The sequence below is a fragment of the Cloeon dipterum genome, chromosome 4 (genome assembly GCF_949628265.1).
Source record: "Cloeon dipterum chromosome 4, ieCloDipt1.1, whole genome shotgun sequence".
NCBI lineage: Eukaryota > Metazoa > Arthropoda > Insecta > Ephemeroptera > Baetidae > Cloeon > Cloeon dipterum.
This window is the reverse complement of record NC_088789.1, coordinates 491,785-510,955: the sequence shown is the minus strand read 5'-3', so window position 1 is coordinate 510,955 and position 19,171 is coordinate 491,785. Positions and strand designations below refer to the sequence as shown.

At 41.2% G+C, this 19,171-nt stretch overlaps 1 protein-coding gene across 34 annotated transcripts in view; it reads left to right on the top strand.

Annotated features, from left to right (window-relative positions):
- Positions 1-1,146: 1,146 nt before the first annotated feature.
- Glut1 (Glucose transporter 1) overlaps positions 1,147-19,171 on the top strand; it is a 97,856-nt gene continuing 79,831 nt past the window's right edge. For 29 of the 34 annotated variants that reach the window (XR_010575329.1, XR_010575331.1, XR_010575332.1 and 26 more), the window contains exon 1: positions 1,149-1,294. The gene's annotated coding sequence lies outside the window, so the exon portion shown is untranslated. Of the gene's footprint in view, positions 1,295-19,171 lie in introns of all 34 variants that reach the window. The other 5 variants (XR_010575333.1, XR_010575334.1, XM_065491388.1 and 2 more) reach the window with 2 other exon arrangements.

The following is a 19,171-nucleotide window of genomic DNA, read 5'->3' as shown; positions in this document are numbered from 1 at the left end:
TGCCAAGACAATGAAACCTATTCTCATATGTATTGTACAATTTCTACGATTTTAGTGAGTATTTGTGCCAGAAGCAGTGAGTGTGAAAATGATTTATTTAAATGAGGGTGATTTAAATGTGAATGACAGATTATTTGAAGAGTATCAATGAAGATTATTTGTATAGCATAAATTTGTTGTATTTTAAGTGTTGTAATTAAATCATGTCTAATACATGGCCTCACCAAGAATTACATCATCTATGACTTTGCCATAGAATAAATAAAGTTTGAATATGAACATAGATATTATTAAAGAGTATCAGTTTTGTTCTTAATTAAAATATAAATTCAATTGTTTCCTTTATGAATATTATTGATTCAACAAAAATAATTGCAATTGCTCAAAGATAGGACAAGATGCAATTATTTAAATGATAAAAATGTAAAAAATTAAAGAATATAATCTAATTATGCAGCAGTGAGAACTTAGCAATAAATTATGTTTGAGCCTGAGAGATTAAGAGAGAGCTAACACCATCCCAGCACCATCACCGAAATTTCGGACATTTTTTTCACGTATAGTACATCATGGAGAGGCCGTAAGGTTCGTCGAGAACTGCGCATGCGCCAGAGCTGGTTTGAGCAATTTGCGGGCACGCACTGCTAGGAGGGAGCTAGTAAAAAGACTTTTGGCCAATGAGATCATGGGATTGAGTCACGTGACTGCTCAGCTTTACTGCTTTTGCTGGCTATGCGCAGATGTCTCTGCTGTCGCCAGCTTCAGCTGTAGCTTTCCTCCCTTCACCTTTCAAACGTGAATTTCTCGGTTGTTTCATTTCCCGCGGTCACTGTTTTGAGATGTGTCGCAGAACAACTCCGTTTGACTCCAGTTTGGTGGCTTCAGTAATTTTGAATTTTGACACGAAGAAAACTGGAGCTTCGGTTGGTTGGCTTAAAGGCGCGCGACTGTGAATGTAAGGTCTCCGTCTCCAGAGTGGCGCCGCGGGCGGGTGGAGGTTGCGGGTGGCGCGGCGAGGGGCGCTGGCGGGCGCGGGTGCTTGTTGCAGGTGGCTCGCTCTGTGGGTCGGCGGGGCGAGGCAGGCCGGGCCTATCGATCAGGCAGCCGTGCGGGGCGGCCGGAGGTTGCAGCAGTGGCAGGCCCGAGCGCTGGCTGGCTCGCCATTGCCATTGCTGAGTGGAAGTGGTGTGGTGCCGGTCGGTCGGTCAGAATGACTCTGGGTGCTCCTAGCCGCCTTCAGCCCAGTTCTTCGCCCTGAGAGTGCCAGCGGCCCTTCGCAGCACCGCCCCGACCTGTGAGTATGCTCGCCACCGGCCGGGCCCGGCCCGCCGGGCCCCGCCAAGGGCCCAATCCGACTGAATATACCGCGCGCACCAGCCCACCTCTGGCCGGGCCCGACTCCCGTTTTTATTGCGCTCGTGCGACACAGCCGCGCCGACCGTGCTCGCGACGTGCGCCCGCCGCTCCAGCTCGCCAAAACCCATCTAGGCTGACGCCAAATTCTTCTCTCTTATATTAAAGACCTGTCATACTTTGAATCATTTTTAAAGCGGGAAAAAGAGAAATTTGAATATTGGATTAATTGCCACTTTCCAATTCCTTGTTGTTATTTTCCAATGCTTGAACAGCTCAAGAATTATAACTAACAAAATTTAGACTTGATTCATAATTTTTTAAATTATATAACTTTATTTTAATATTTTAAAAAATGAATGCTTCTATTCAAAAACAGAACCGAGGGTTCACTATGATCTCCTTCCTTCCATCTTTTTTCTAGAAGCGAAATTGTCACTTTGCTCTTTAAGAAAATGACAAACTTTTTCCAAATGCGCACTAGTTGTGTAACATTTTCCAGGGTAAATTTTAAGCAACGTTTTTTTTAACATCCCTTTACACGTCAGTCTTGGTGCAAAAAGGTATAAAGTCTTAGGTGGGAGACAAAATTGTTTATCCTTCTCATTGCTTGCTGCTGAAATACTATCTAAAAATGCTTACAAATAGGGACTAGAATATGATTTTAGATGCCATAAACCGTTATATTGCGACTCTTGGAGGAAATTGATCAGTTTAAGAGCGCTTTCTTGTTGGTTTAATTTTTTTCTTTCTCTTTTGAGTTTTTTTTTAAAGAGAGTGGATTTTTTTTAACAAAACTGACATTTCCTAATTTGTTTCCGACTAATGCAATTGTTTTGAGTTCAAGTATACACGAGTAGCCTCAGGTACACGTTTAGATGATTGAAAAATTGGTCCCAAATTGTGTAAATGGCCAAAATGTCGGTATTTAAAAAATCTAATTTTTTTTTAATTTCATGTGATTAAACAAGGAAAAACTAATTTATTTGAAAATATGTAGTTGTTTATTGTTCTACGTATATCAATTACAGTCAATTTAATAATTAATTTTTCCAGTGAAGTCAATTTTTTCCAACGGCAGGTAATCCAGAATCCTAAGCAGTTTTGTTTTTAAGCCATGAATTCCAAGATTTAAATTTATTAATGGTTAAAAAAATAGCAACTCATTTATCATTAAGAAAAAGCCTAAATGACAAATGAGAGTGCGGCAAAGGCGGTTCGCACGGTTGAGACAAAAAGGCAGCAATTTGAGCGGAGAAGAGGGAGCAATAATAATTAAAGGAACGAGTGGTGTGCAAGCAGGAATATTGATCGAATATAAAGGGATAGGAGGGAAAGATTTGCGGCGGGATCACAAATAAATGCCGGCCGGGGCGAAAGCAAGACGCCAAATTGTTATCCGCCGCGCGCGCTCGCTCGCTCGCTCGGTGAAAGGCCAATTTGGGAAGAGACTGATGATGGTGCGCGATTAGGCCGAAAAACGCTGAGTCTGCCTGTTTGCCGCTATAATCTGCGCCCGCCCGCCGCCGCCGCCGCCGCCGAATGAAAACTGCCAACTTGGCCACACTCTCGCGAACGCCGAATCTGCAGCAGATTGCAAAATCAATTCGCATCATAGAGCGGTAATGGCCGAGCGCGCGCTTTGTTTGCCTCCCGATCGCATTTCCATTTTCCTGCTCTTTCCAAAAGTGCACTCTCGCCCGATTGCAAAACCATAATTTTACCCTGCATTGTTTCGATAAGAACAACATAAGGGTTTGGTCGTAACAATATTTTTCTAAGGGCTTAAGACGGAAGATTTTAATTTTTTCTTGGACGAAATTCTAATTTTTCGGTACATATACAAAATCCAATTAACTATCGTTAAAAGTGGACAAGAGTGCATAGAAAAATTCAGAGTGTTAATAACAAAGTTTTTCCTTGCCTCAATTTTAATTTTTTGTCTTTGGAAAAGGGTTTCAGAATCTCGAAACACTCAAAATATTTAACTGACCTAAAAATCAAATATTTTAGCCGAAAGATACGGCTGTTTGAAAAAGGGGGGTGAATAAATTTTGATAAAAACGCTTTATACCTTTAATAATTGAATTAGACGTATTATTAATTTATTTCAATTAATGTTTTAATTTTTTAGATTTATTTTAATTTTTTTTAAATAAGTTTTACAGCATTCAATTCAATTAGTTCCCCTTAATTTTTACATACATAGTTGAATTTTATATTTTTATGTTAATTTAACAAAAAATTTCCAAGCTAACCGCTTTTTGTAATTATCTTTATCTTTGAAATATGACAGCCAGTCAAAATAATAAAACGAGTTTGGCAGACGTCTAGACAACCGATCTGAGATTAAAATTGCTGCAGAAAACCGCAAACCAAGTTTTTTCAAGCGCACAAGGAGGATTATTGTGCCAAGGTGTGGTTACTTTCGCGGGGCTTCCATAAAAATGAAAATCAGTTTTAAACCTCTCACACATGCAATGCCAGAGGTGAAAAACATGAAAGCACTCGCCGCAGAAAAAAGGAAGAATATTTTTTTATACACCCCAGCATAAATCAGAGTTAGAGTTTGCGCAATATTGATGGAATATGTTGTGTCGCATGCTGGGTGTGTTTGGTTGTATAGTTGTTGTCATCGTCGTCGGCAAAGAGAGTCAAACTTTGTGCAACTCCACGCGAATATGCTGAACATTATGCGGCCCAAGAGAGCCACTGAACACGGCCCGAGTTAGTTAGTTAGTTAGTCGCACTAGCCGCTTCCACCGCCTGCAACTTACTTCTATACACAAAAGTTCCACCCCGAAAGCGAAAACTAAAAATGGATAATTAATTAATGCTGGAGTATTAACAATTAAAACAGCTTTACAGGTGCAATAGATTTATTTTAAAATTAAATTCAAGAGAATTAAATATATTTAAAATTTGAAGGAAAAACATCATCGGGGTTGAAATATGGTCATTTGGGGGTGGGGGTTGAGAGCAGATCACCTACACAACCCTGCAGATCATTAGGGGAGGTCAACACGAGTTGAACGGTGTGCCGCTTTTGCAATTCTGACTGTTAGAACTCGAGATATCGCCAAGACAAAATTCACTCCTTATTGTTAGTGTTCAAAGCCACCGACAGATGACGCTACCGTATGATTTTTTATTTTAAGGCATTTCCGCTGCGATTTCAGACTCAATCCGGCCACTGTGCATTCTTCACTTCAAATATTTTCTTTTGACGTGCTGAAAACCAAAATCTGTTAAGCTAATCGCCGTAAAATCGTGAAAAACACTTTTTTAAATCAAAAAAATTTTCCGACGTTTCTACGGCGTATGGCTGATCATTTTTGTTTACAGCATGTCTAAAGTCTACTAGTTCATTAAAATCAAAAGAGAGCACTGGTGCCATCTATTAGTCGATTGATTAAAATCAAAATTAAATTAATTTCTGCATTTCGCGTGTGGAGTTCAACACTGACACTTGAGTTTTGGCGCGTATGCACACGGTCGGGCGAGCAAAGCTAGTATTATTGTTAGTAGGTGTATGCCAAGCATAATTCTGCGCCCTAATGGCGCTTCAAAGGATCCAAATGAACTCATTAGCCGGCCCCTTCTCCCTGGATAGTTCGCCTTCTTGCACACTTGCCCGAATTTCTGCGCCACTCAAATACAACCGGAAATTGCTGCTACCAACAAAACAACTTTCTTGTAAAAAAATCGAAAAAAATCATTTTGACAGCGCTTGATGGTTGGGAATGCGGTGGATTTGGAGACAAAAGTGGCTTTTTAGGGAATAGCGGGGCGTTGCGACAAAGAGAACTCGTCTATTGACAAATTGAAGGAGCATCTGCTTTCACCCCCTGCAAAGCCTCGCGCCTTATTAGGTTTACAAAAGCCGAGTGAAAAATCAATGCGTGCGCGTGACAAATCAGCCTGTCAATTTAGGGAAATTCTGCTTTTTTATCAACCGTTTTTCACAACAGCAGAAAGAAAGAAAGAAAGAAAGAAATAGAGAAACGCGTGCTCCCGTGAAATTACTGTAATTTGTAAACAGTATAAACTCGAGGAATAAACGTTCGCCGCAATGGCACAAACGGCAAATTGGTCTTTAAGATTCTATGATATCATTTTTATTCTTCTATGAAAATAAAAAAAATCCCTCCGCCGGTTAGATGTGAATATGGCGTCGAAATAACGGAGGCCAATCAGGAGACAGTCTGCAGCGGCCAACCAGACGCGTCAAAAAAGAGGCGTGCCGACCTAATAATTTCATTCCCGCGCATTTTGTTACATTTCCATTAGCGTGACGTGTGATCTAACGGTCGATTCGCCAATTACCGGCCTAATCAGCTGTTTATAAAGAAAAAAACAACAAAAACATTAAATCCTGCTGACAGTATATAACCTGACATTGCATTTTACATGTATATTGACTTAGATGAAAATAAACAAATATAATAATATTTCCATGATAAATTTCATTTTACGTTTGTAACTTCCCGCCGTCCGCATTAGGAAATTCCGAGATCGCAGCCTTCCAGTCTTAGCAAGGGGGGCTGTGTGTGTTGTCCACACGAAAAGCTACAAAATTTAATTCAACTAACGGGGAAATACGGGATGAATTGTAAATTTCGTCCCTCATCCCCTATAGAGCGGGCAGGAAATGGGAATTACGCTGACGAAGGCAATTAAATATTATCTGAGTCGGTCCATGGTGCGCAAATAATTAATAATCGCGGTCGGCAGTGCAGCAACATTTCAATTAGGCCTAATTGACGTAATTGAATTATTAGACGCAGCTGCCTCTCGGCGTAGCGGAAAAAAGAGCGAGCGTCCGGCGGATCAGGCCTGGCTAATTAGGGCCATTACGGCGCAACAATGGAGCCCAGCCGCATTGGCACACCGCGCTTATCAATAAAAACACCCAGGCCCATTTGCATTTTCTGCATTGCAGATTTCTCTGTCTCTCTTGGTGCCAAATAATCGATATTAATTAGCAATCGGCGCTGTTTTTTCAATTACGTTCGATTGTATCCAGTCGTTAAGTCATGGGCTTCAACTTGAAGAGCTTTCCAACCCAACAAACGTAAACCAAATTAATTGATCTCCAACAAAAGATTCATTTTCAGTAGAGTAACGAATTGTAAATTTTTTTTGCACAAATTGACTGTGAATGAGGGAATAACTACTACCACTGTGCATTCTACTTCTAGAATTATTTCTTTAGACGTTCTGAAAACCAAATTCAATCCATCCATTCGCCGTAGAAACGTCAGAAAATATTTTTCTGATTTAAAAAAAGTGGTTTTCAGGATTCTACGGCGATTAGCTAAACCGATTTTGATTTTCAGCACGACAAAAGTAAAGATATCAAGTGAAGAATGCACAGTGGCAGGATTGAGTCTGAAATCGCAGAGTAAATGCCTTAAAATCGAAAGTATACGGTGGCGCCATCTATTTGCGGCTGCGAACACCAAGGAGTGAATTTTGTCTTTGCCATATCTCGAGTTCTAACAGTCAGAATTGCAAAAACTGAACACCGTTCGACTCGTCTTTGACTTCTCCTAGTGATCTTCAAGGTTTCCATGTTTTCAACATTGTTTGGCAGATGCTACGCAGCTCTAATAAAAAATTTTTAGCGATAAAAGACCGTGCTAAAATTGTACTTTGAATCGTATTTTATTCCTTTTTTAACTTTGATGGAAAATAAAACCAAAACTCAATTTAAATGGGTTGCCCTTTTCCCATGAGATGATAAATTTAAGGTTAGATAAAAATTCAAAACGGAAGCACGATAAAATGCCATAACTTACTTTCCTTTAAAATTACTCTCCATGCCCATATAATAAAATATTAAATTATTAAAAAAATCGATTTTTTAACAATCGCTCATTAATAAATAAAGTAAAATTTTACATTAATTACAAAAATTTAATAACTAGCTAAAATGTCAGGCCTATTTTTCTTTGAACAATGTTTCAAAATTAAATTATCTTACCGTAACAAGGATAGGAAATTGGGCTGAATTGCAACAAAAAAATAATATTTTTTTTAAATAGGCAATTTTTAAAAAAGTATTTCAGACGAAAATGCAATCCTAAATGGCTTGTATTTTTAAACTTTTAAAATTATTTAATTCGTATGCAGTGAGTGAGCAGCATAGATGAGAGCAGCTTGAATGGAATTGAAAGAAGTTTCGATTTCAGCCGGACTATTATTTGGTGACAGAACGGCCACCCAAGCGGAGATTTGCATTGTGAGTGCAAAATAAAAAAGAGTGGCGGTTGGCAAACGGGTGGTAATCGAAGGCGCACGCTGGGTTTAGTGTTTACAATCTATGTCAGCAGGGCAAATGTTAAGTGAAAATAGAGCACACAAAGGGTTTAGTCGCGAAACTCACACATCCACACACACACACACGCGCGCCATCAATCTATGCCGCTGACAGCCGGCGCTTGTTTTGTGTTGACGCCGCCCCGCCAAGACATTACACCCCCGTCGGCTGCATATCTCGCGCAACCGAAGACAAAAAGCATCTCATTTCACCCTGCACAGGTGCAAATAATGGATATTTTTGTTTTGTGTACATCTCGCGGAGCGCTCGTTTTAATTAAGACGAAAGCCTTGCTGCTTTTTCTTCTCTCTTTGTCCGATGGTCGCCTTTCCCCCTGTTCTCCCTTTCGGCTGTGCTTTTCGCGTGAGTCGCTCGCGTTAACGCCGCGCCAGCTGTAATCAAATATTTAAATTTGATCCGAATTTTTGCTACAAATGTGAATGTAAATCGACTGTAATGAGCAGCCACACATTTTAACCTCGATCGCTTGCGTCAAATTGTTTTTATTGGAATCCCGCTGATTTCTTAATTTATTCAAAGATTGCGTTTATCTAGAACTAAATACTAAAACAGTTCACTTTGCTCGAAAATAGTTTCGTTTGCCTTACGGCCTTCTCAAAATTGTTCTCGTTCCATAAACATTCATGAAACCCTATTTTGTCCTAAATTCGAGTCTGCAAAATTCCTAGAAAATGGTCAATGCATGAAGTCATCCCTTAGGCTTCAGTTGAAGCCAAAATTGGTCTAATTAACAGAGTAAATTTTTGAGAAAAGTGTCTGCAAAGTGAGCACTGTCTCCTTACTTGAAATTACATTTCATTTTACAACAACGAGTTTCCTAAAATGTGGTCAAGCGCTGCAAATTTTGGAGAAAATTGGAAAGATTTGAATTTTTACGATTTTTCAACAATAAAAATTGTCATTATTCACGACAGTTAATTTAGCCTGCTTTTTCAGCCTGCTTGATAAAAATAAAATACGCGGTTTTCCTTCGTGAGCGAGTAAAAGCCTGGCCAATTTCACAAAAACCCAAGATTGTCCCCGTCTCAAAACTGAAAATCCAGCTTGATCCTGGGCGAAAGCAGGTCAAAATTGGGTGGTAGAAAGGCGCGTGAGCGGGGCGAGAGGAGAGACAGCGGCGGCATTGCAGGCAGGGTCGGGGATCGGTTCGAAATCGGTCGGGTGGTCGGAACGGAAGAAAGCAGGATCAGCGGAGCGTGCAGCCGCGAAAGGGCAAACGGTTAAAGTGAAACGGGGCCACGAGTGGGTCCCGGTCCCCGGGGAGCGGCGGGGCCACGCCCGGCCCTCCCTTCTCTTCTCTATCGGAACGGCAGGTAATTTACGGGAGACAATCGGCGGCAACGGCAACGGCGGTGGCGGCGGCGGCGGCGGAGCAGGCTGAGGCTGACGTCACGCCCGTGTTTTTGCTGGTGGCCGTGCTGCCGCCGCGTTGCCATGGCGACGCCGCGCGCGAGTTGCGAGTTGGCCCGCAGAGCAGAGCACAGCCACAGCTTCTTGCCTCGCCCCACCACCCACCCACCCGCCACCACGGCCCAGTGAGCCTTTTTGCCCTGCCTGCACCACCGCCGCGCCGATTACCGGTAATAATAACTTGGGCAAACCCTCCCCAACGATGCACCCCCGCCCTTGACCATCGTGCCGCCGAGCAACTCTATTCACGCGACAAGTGACAATTTTACACACGCTTCTAAATTCTAAACTCTAACTTTACAATTGTCCACGATAAATTAGGACTTTTGGAATTCAGGGAAATTTTGAAAATTAAAGACCCTAAATGACCTTATTGAATTTTACTATTTTAAAAATTTTCAACTGTCTTACCTGACGTATAAAGAGACCAAATAAATTTCAAGCTATTAATTTGTAGTTTTCTGCAAAAATATTTACAGAAGGATTTAAAAATAAGACCAAATAGTTTGATTTCGGTGCATAAAATATTTTAAATTCATTTGTACTAATGTAAACTATGTAATTTTTAAATCTCGATTAGAAGATTAGAAAAAAAATCATTATATTTAAGACAAGTTGCCAGTTCAATTCAATCCCAGAAGAATTATTCAATACAACGTACATATAAATTTTACAAAAACAAAAAGAGTTAGGGAAAGCGAGAAATGCAGGCATGAAACCTTTTTCCATTTTTTGGGTTCTTTGCACCCCCCAATCTCGGGTTCTAACCATCAGAATTGCAAAAACTACCCACCGTTAGACTCGTCTCCACCTCCCCTAGCCAACTAAAGTGTTTAAGGGGTGCTTTTACCCCCCACCCCCTTTTAGTCCCGGTGCTACAATTTCGAAATACAATTAACATACTTTCTCCGAGCTTGGAACTATTTTAAACTATTCAAAACTCCTTCTAATTTACCACGCAATCCCTTCTTCCGAACTAAAACAGAAAAATATTTTTAAAATTAAATGCAAATTATTACAAAAAATCCAGATGTATAAAATGTTTTGCTTTTTACGAGAGGGTTGATAAAGCATTTAGGGGTGGAGAGCAAACACCCCAGCTACTCAAAGGTAGTCAGAACGAGTCCAAAGGTGGTTAGTTTTTGCAATTCTGATGCTTAAAACCTGAGATTTGGAGGCGCAACAAAAATGAAAAAGTATGGGAATTCTTAATATTTGGTCATTCTTGCAACTCCAAAACTCGGGTTCTAACCGTCAGAATTGCGAAAACTAAACACGGTTGTACTCGTCTTAACCTCTTCTGAGTAGCTAAAGGGATAAGGGGTGTTTGTTCTCCACCCCTAAGTTGCCATATAAGGCTTTTAAGATTGCCATACAGCAGTGAGCGCCGCCAGGAACGTTGGTCGCTTTTTATCAAAATTGCAGCAATGGGGATGAAAGGGGAAGGGTGCATGCCCCCCATAAATCCTATAGATGCTCAGGGGAGGTTGAGACGAGTCCAATGGTGGGTACTTTTTGTGATTCTGATAATTAGAACCAGAGATTTGGAGTAGCGAAATTTGAAAAAACCTAATATTTATTTTCAAATTTCCCTTATAACTTGTCGTTTTAAATTAGTATTTGCTTACAAAATCAGTTTATCCATCGCAATAAATGTAGGAAAAATTAAAACATCAAAGAAGTAAGATGGAAATCTCGAATTGCCCGCTTGAACGACTTCTTTTCTCGAATCAGATATTCCGTCGAATGATGGGATTGCAGCACACGCGGTCTACTTCCCACCAAACACTGCACAGAGAGCAACTTGAACGAGCGGTGGGACAAACACAATTACCGAAGAGAAGAGAGCACAGATCACGGATATATTCCGTGGAGTAAATGCCGAGTCCCGTAGCAGCAGCGGCGCGCGTGCAGCGAAATTAAATCGCATGGGCGCGCGCGAGAGTTTGTTGCGAAAGTAGGTTAGCCAGTTGTCACGGAGGCAGCAATTCACTGGTCCACGACAACCGTCTTATTCGCAATCTTTCCGTTTGGGAGCCGGCCAAACGATTAATTTATTTAATGCCTCGCACGGCGGCGCCCAAGCCGCGAGAGAGCGTGTGCGGTCGTTTACTCCAGCCGCCGCCACATTCGTCAAACGCCAAGCAAAATCGACAGTGTGAAAAGTACGGCCAAGACACTTTATTCTCATACTTTTATCCAATGAATAAATTAAAATGGGTGTGGTCTAAACTTGAATGTCTTCTTAGAAACATAACAAAATTGGCTCAGGAGTCTCAGGGCTATATAAAATTGCTTCCCTATAAATCTCTTAACAGGCTAAAACTGTTTTTTGGACCTAATTAATCTAAATTATGTGTTCTCTCGTGAATGGACTCCAAATTAAAGGTCATCTGTAGGGTCAAAGGTCATTACGGGTCATTTTCTGACAATTTTGTGCTTTTTTCATGTCTTAAAAATTATTAAAATTTTTTTAAAATCTGAAAGGATCCTCAGAAGTAGTCCCAAGGCACGAGTTTTGTAAAATTCCAGTTTTAAAAAGATAACGCTTAAATAATAATATATCTATAGCTAGATTTATTGCAAATATTACCAACGCCAAATACCGGGTTGTAACCATCATAAATGCAAAAACTACACACCATCGAGCTCGTCTTGACCTTCCCTAACGAGCAAAAGGGTTAAAGAAGTTCTCTAACCTTACCCCATTCACCCCCTGGATTCTAAAAACGTGTATTAACCAATCTAAAACGCTTCTCATAGATTTTTTGATATCCTCCCTTTCCCCTTTTCAAATTGGGGGGGTTAGATTTTAAATTAAGAGCAAAATAAGAAAAAACGTTTTGCTCCTTTTAAAAACGAGGTTAAAAAACTATAATTTGAGCTGGACATTTTTCCACCATCCATTTTTCGCTCAAAGATTTTTTAACATGTCTCGATTTGATTTGTTTTTAGAAGTTTTTGTTCAGGCTTTAAGCTGGGGAAAAATCCGGCTTTCATCTCTCGCTTTTGAAGCGTCAAGAAAGAATTTAATTTGGGGCACAAAGCGTTGTTTACGCCGCTTCTTGTTGTCGTTGCAAAGCGCCAAGTTGCGACAGAAGCGGCGGATTCGCAGCATTTGCGCGCGTGAGCCGGGCAAAGCCAAAGTGACACGCCCTCGCATTAGCGAACGTCTTCAAAACAATTACGATATGCTAAATAATATTTGCCTTTCAAATGCACAAATTCACTCAGATGCCTGGTGGGTGGCGGAATTTTCTAAAAATTTCTGGAAGTGATGCACTTTTTAAACGTAAATTTTCGTAAATTTAAAACAAATTGCCACCGAGGTCCGGATTGACGCGACGCGCAGACATGGCGTCTGGTAGAGTACGGCGAGAAAGTTACAAACGTAAAATGAAATTGGTTTCTAAAATTTATCATGAAAATACCGTAAGCGCAATGAATATTTTTGTTGTTATTTCTTTACTAACAGCTGATTAGTAATTATTGGTGAATCGACCGTTAGATGGCACTTATAAAATACGTGGGAATGAAATTATTAGGTCGGCAAGCCTCTTTTTCGATGCTTCTCTGATTGGCCGCTGGACTGACTCTTGATTGGCCTCCGTTTTTTCGACGCCATATTAACTTCTGACCGGCAAGAACCAACACAGATCGCAACCCGGACCCTCGTGAAAAGAGCAACAATTTTTCTTGCCGTTGTATGTTTGGATAAAACTGCCAATCTATTTTTAGGTTTCATCAGAAAATTGGCAAAGTCTGAATGACTAAAGTTGCGGTGTATATTCTTGGCAGAAAGATTGATCTGATCTGTGGAGAAAAAATAAATGTGGTCAAAATGCAGGCGAAAGGAGGTCTGGGTATATATAAAAGAAGAAATTAAGAATAGCTCTTCTGCTTCTCGCTTTGCGCAGGGGCGAGTGTTTGCAGAAAAGGATTTCTTTCGTTCTTTCTGTTTTGTTGTGCGATCAGTCACAATGCTCAGTGGCAGCTGCCGATTTGATCCACTTTTCTGCTCTCACTCAGTCGGCCGTCGACGGGCAAATCCAGCGTGCTCTCTCTCTCTCTCTCTCTCTCTCTCTGCGGGAGTAGTATCGACCGCGCCGACGTCACCGATGACGTGGGCACGCCCGGCCCAATGACGGAGTCACTCAAAAAGCAGCAAAAGCATTCCGCATTCATTGGTGTGCATTGCTAATGCATGTTGCCGCCGCCGCCGCCGTTGCGCACACGCCATAATTTATTCATCTAATTACAAGACAAATTGCCAGTCACGCTGATTGTTGCGACGCCCCAATGTGTTTGTCTATGTGTCACTCGCAAAAACTTCATTTGCATTAAAACCGACGCGAAAGCACTCCTTTTCGCCTGCAACAAACGAACGCTCATTATTATTCTCGCATTGTTTCTCCGATACTCTGACGTCATTGCGAAAACGCTGCGGAGAGCACGGTCTGCAACGCTCGAGCTTGTTTCTTCGTAATAAAGTTTATTTTGGATGGATTAAAAATCCTAGAAAATTTTATATTTCCTTAAGTAATAGTGTGTTTATCATTTTTAACCCTAATTTTCAGTCCAAAACTCATCTTCCTTTTTTTGTGCAGCGCTGGATTGGTTGTGTCTAATTTGATCGGTCTGATTAAAAGCGATAGTTAGTGCTTCAGCATGACTGGATTGAAATGCAAATAATATCAACAGGCGTTTCACACGGCTTGCACTGCTATGCAACCTGCGCAACAAATGTGCCAAGCAAAATGCCTACCTCCATTTCGCACACACAGTCCAAATTAATCCGCATATGCAAATTGGCAAACTGCGAACGCTTTGATATTATTTAAAACAAAGTTATTTCTTCGTAAAAATATTTGCAAAAAAGAACTAATGTAATTCAAAAAAACTCACCGGGGTCCCGGATGCGAATTGCGATCTGTGTTGGTTCTTTGCCCGTCAGAAGTGAATATGGCGTCGAAATAATGGAGGCCAATCAGGAGACAGTCGAGCGGCCAATCAGAAGCGTCAAAAGAGAAGCGTGCTAACCTAATAATTCAAATCAATTGAATTTCTTTATTTGTATTAAAAAAATAAAATAAAATAAATTTATTACTCGCGCGTATTTTGATACGTTTCTATTAGTCTGATGTGCCATCTAACGGTCGATTCGCCTATTACCGGGCTAATCAACTGTTACTAAAGAAATATAAACAAATATATTCATCCTGCTGAATGGATTTTTATGATAAATTTTCCAAGCCAATTTCACTTTACGTTTGAAACTTTCCCGCCGTACTCCATCAGAAGCCATGGCTGCGCGTCGCGTGAATCCGGCCCCCGGTGATTTGACTGTCTAAATTCCAAAAGGATTAAAATAAATAAAATAAAAACATTTTTGCCATTTCATGTTGATGTCATTCCGTTTCTTCATTGCCGTTAGCGAAAAGACGGAATTGTCCCTTTAGAGCTCTCTGTTTGAACGCAGGTGTGTCACTTCTCAGTGAGCGTGGAGGCAATCGCAGCGGGGGCGAAACCCGAGAAGTCGGCAGATCGATGAATGTAAAATCAAAACGCACCTACCGCTTGATTCCGCTGACCCCAATGGCCGGTCGGACTGCTTGTCACGGCATGAGTCAGCGTCTTTGTCGAGAATCAGAACGCGAACGCGATACATAGCATAAACAAGCACTCAGCGGCAGCGAATGCAATTATTTATTATGTCGTTCAAACATTGCAGCACAAGAGGATAAACAAGCAGAGTGTTGATATGCATTCCGCGCATCAACTGCGATTATACTTTCATGAGAGACTCGACATGATGCCGCGTCCGTGCTCTTTCACCGCCTAATTGAATGATTCGGCTCAGACTAAATTCACGCTCGACCGACACCATCTTGGGAATTAGCGCCGAAGCTTTGGTCTGCTCGGGCTCGATCAATCGCGAATAATTCAAATGCGCGGTTGCTTGAGAGCGGCCTGCTCGAACTAATGTCCACTCAGACCTCATCTGACTCTGCTAATTTTCTGGATCAATAGTGAATCTCGCCATTCTCATTAATTGCTAATATTTAATTACAGTGTAACTTTCTTACAATGTATTTAAAAACCCTCAAAACTCGGAGAAGCCAAATTGAGTGGAAACTCGGCACGTGGAATATGATCCTGAATTGCTTTCTGCGCACAATTGGAAGCGAGGAGCGCGCGCGTCTGCACTGCTCCACTTTTGAAGTTTGTCGGTTGGCTTTGTTTTGCAGCCCCGACGGCCTCGTACGTGGACAATTAAGCTGGCGAATAATGGCTCGCTTGAAATGCACACTTCTTTTGCGAGGGCAAAAAAGCACAAGAGGAGCTGCTTGGCCGGGAAAATTCAAAAGCAAAACTTTGTTCAATCGAGCAACTCGTTAACATAGATTAGTGCCGACTCACTTATTTCCACGGCTGCTCAAAGTCTTGCGCGCGAGTTCAACAGCTCGACGCCACACACGCCACGTGCTGAAAAACTAGCGTCAATTTGTGGAAAATTTCATAGTCATGGAATATTTTGTCGAAAAATAGAAATTTTTATTTGCGACTCCGAATCTCGGGTTCTAATCATCAGAATTTAAAAACTACACACCATTGGACTCGTCTCGACCTCTACTAGATAGCCAAAGGGTATTGAGGGTGATCAACCCTCATCCCCCTTTCACCCCATGCAATAATTACATCATTACAGTAACGAGTAAAAAAGCGTCGCTTGGCACTTCAAGCAAACTTTTACACTGATTTATTCCCTCTTAATAAAAATCAACCCCAAATTGCATTGGCTCTCTAGAGGAGGTTAATTCAAGTTGATTGGTGTGCAGTTTTTGCAATTCTCGCCGTTAGAAGCCGAGATTTAGCAATTGGAATGCAGACAAAAATTCGAAAAATGTTTTTTTCGCTGCCAAATCTCGAGTTCTAACTGTCAGAATTGCAAAATCTGATCACCGTTGGACTCGTCTCGACCTCTCCTGGCCGGCTGAATGGTTTAGGGGTGTTTACCCTCCACCTCTAAGTTACAACCCCCTCGGAAAAGTAAAAAATTGTATAACTCTGTTTTTTGCATTACTTTACGAGTAATTTTAAAACATTTTCTTTGGGGTGGTAATTTAGAAGGAGCTTCGTATTATATAAAATATTTTTAAGCCCAGAGGAAACATGCTAGACATTTTTTTAATGAAATTGTAGCCATTGGGTTGAAAGGAGTGGGTGGTAAAAATAATCTAGCTGGTAAGTGAAAGTTGAGAGGATTCTGACGGTTGGTAGTTTTTGCAATTCTGATCGTTGGAACCCGAGATTTGGGGGTGCAAAGAAGTCAAAAAATCGAAAAATTTATTACATTTTTTATTTTACCTTTTTTTAGAAATAATTCCAATTTGGTGAATCTGGACGGGGATATTACTTTTGATTTTTAATGCTAATTTTATGTGTTATATATGATTTTACATTAAAAAAATGTGGAAAACCCCAAAAATTAAAAAAAATTAAAAATTGACGAACCCTGTGAATAGTGCTGTTTTCGTGTTTAAAGATTACTGAAATGCCTCGGAAAATACAAGTCAGCAGTCATAAATCCGCACAACTTAGAGGAATCCCTGATATGCGATGGTTCGTACAAAATTTAGTCTGCCGTGAGAGGCGAAATGGAGATTGCGGTTGTCCAGTGGAGTGGTCATTTGTAGCGCGTGCCTGCCCAGTGCCTCGTCTTATTTCTTCTGGTTTGTCGCCGCTGGCTGGTGCAATCACGGCCGCTGGAGCATTAGAGCCGAGAATAATGGCTTATTCAGTCGCGCTGCTCGCCGGCGCCTCGCATTGCCACTTGGCCGCGCCTTATTTTCGGTTCTCGCACGCGCTGCTGCTGTTGCTTCTGGCTGTGTAATGATGCCCTCTCTCTCTCGCCTTTTATTGCGCTTGCTCCCCTAATTATGGCTCGAGTGTGGTGCAACCCTCAAGGAAGCAAACCCGCCCGCCCGCCCGCACTCGTCGCCCCGTTAGCATAATTTAATGCCGTGTGCAACAGCGCACGAATCTGCGCCCGAGAGTGCTTATCGAAAATTTATGGCGGCCCAAACTCGATTCTCCAGCGCGGCTTAGCCCGGCCGTCGCGTGAAATTTTCAACAAACCGCTTTTTCTTCGCTAGAGTCCTCCCACGCAACATGCACGCCGAAAATTGCTACTCAGTCAGACTTTCCGAGCCCAACTTTGAGCAAAACCGACGCCACTTGTGGAGAGCGAACTCTGTTTCGCACGAGACGGTTATTTTCCTAGTTTGGAATAATTAAAAGAAAAATAAATAAATAAATAAAAATTTGTGGCTCTTTGAAAATCCTTTTCAACTCCCCTGCGTGTAAAAATTTGGTATAAAATTAAATATATGCTTTTAAAATAATTAAAGTTCAGTTAAAATTGCTTATTTTCAAAAGGGGATGAAAAAAAAATTAGCGCAAATTAACAAAAATTCAAGCATGTAAAATTCCAAGAGAAGTATTTAGAAATTTAAAAAAAAACTTATTGAAGTTTAAAATTATGAAAATCCCCCAAAATGTTCAGAAATTGACCTTTGACCTCGACCCATGACCTTAAATTTCGTTAGCAACTTATCTTATTAACGTGAGGAATTGAAAGAACGCCTATGATTTTTAAATTGGTCCTCGTGGAGATGAGATATTGCGCTCTCAAATATTTACAAAAATGGCCGTCAAACCCGCGAAAATTCAATAATTTAAAAAAATAATTTTGCTGTATTTTCGAGTATTTTTTTCTGACTAATAAAAAAACATTAAGTTGATGAATTTATTTTACTTTGATACTGACAATGAGCTGGCTTAGAAACAGAAATTCCCTGCCTGAAAGATAAATTAATTGAATCCCTAGGCCGGCCGCCATTAATAAATTAATCAATCCGCGTAATTATAGATTTGCAAAACAGATCGATTGCCACGAAGGAGGCGTCCTTTTGGGGATGAAATTTATCGGCAAGCGAGATGCAGTGATTAGGGGCTGCTCGCTTTGCGGCTGACAAATGCGTCGGCCACTTGTCCGCGTCATTTTAGTAAAACGCGAAAGCTTCATTATCATTGAGATTAATTGGCCGGGCGCCGCGCGCCGCCCGGAATCGATGGGGGGTGTCTTGCGTTCGTTGCAACCCTTTCGATCGGTATCGCGCGCGGAAACAACCAGTTGCGTATCTTTTTTTAATTGCCCAGCATTTTTACGGGGCGCCTCCTCTCGCGTTGGCGTGAGCTCTTTTGCATTTCGCGGCCGAAACACGCGCTCCTAATCAAAATGCATTCGCCACCGCCGCCGCCGCCGGCGACGTAATTTATTCAACAAAAAACCGCACCCTGCGCTGCTATACTTGGAACGAAAGTCATTCTCTTTTTCTCCAATTACCCAATGACCTGGAAACTAATTGAATATACATCAAACTAATGCGTGCTGACTGTTAGAAAAAATCCTTCAGGAGTGATTTATGAGGGCTATTTATTATAGTGTGATTAAAAACGCTGTATTTAAAAACGGACATTGTTTAAGAATTTAATCATCACGATTTTATTGGGCAGAATTGAAAGCGTAAGTCGTAAAAATTTCCAAATTAAAAAGATCGAGATTAAGAAACACAAAAAATATAATAAATTTACCCCAAACAAAGAGTTTCCTTATGAGTTATTAGAATAAAAAGGCTATTATACGTTTTGAAAAGCGAAGAAGTGTCCCTTTAACGGTGCATTTGAGACAAATTGGGTGGCGGCGACGGAAAGGGTTGGTTGGGAAAGGGCTGATGAACATATCGTGTGTGGAGCGCGGTCGGTCGGCCTATTTTGGCGTCGAAACTCCATTTGTTTGGCCCTCAGTGAGACAATTGCGCGCCGCCTTTGCTCGACGACTGCCGGTAATTTGGCGCGCATTTTTCTCCCTCCTTTTGCTTTCGGCCTTTTCAATTTGTTTCCCGCCGCGTCAGCCTCCGTATTACCGCCGATTTAAATTCGGATTACCTCTCTCTTCGTTGCGTGCGCGCAGCGCACTCCTTTTGATTTATTAAGGCGACA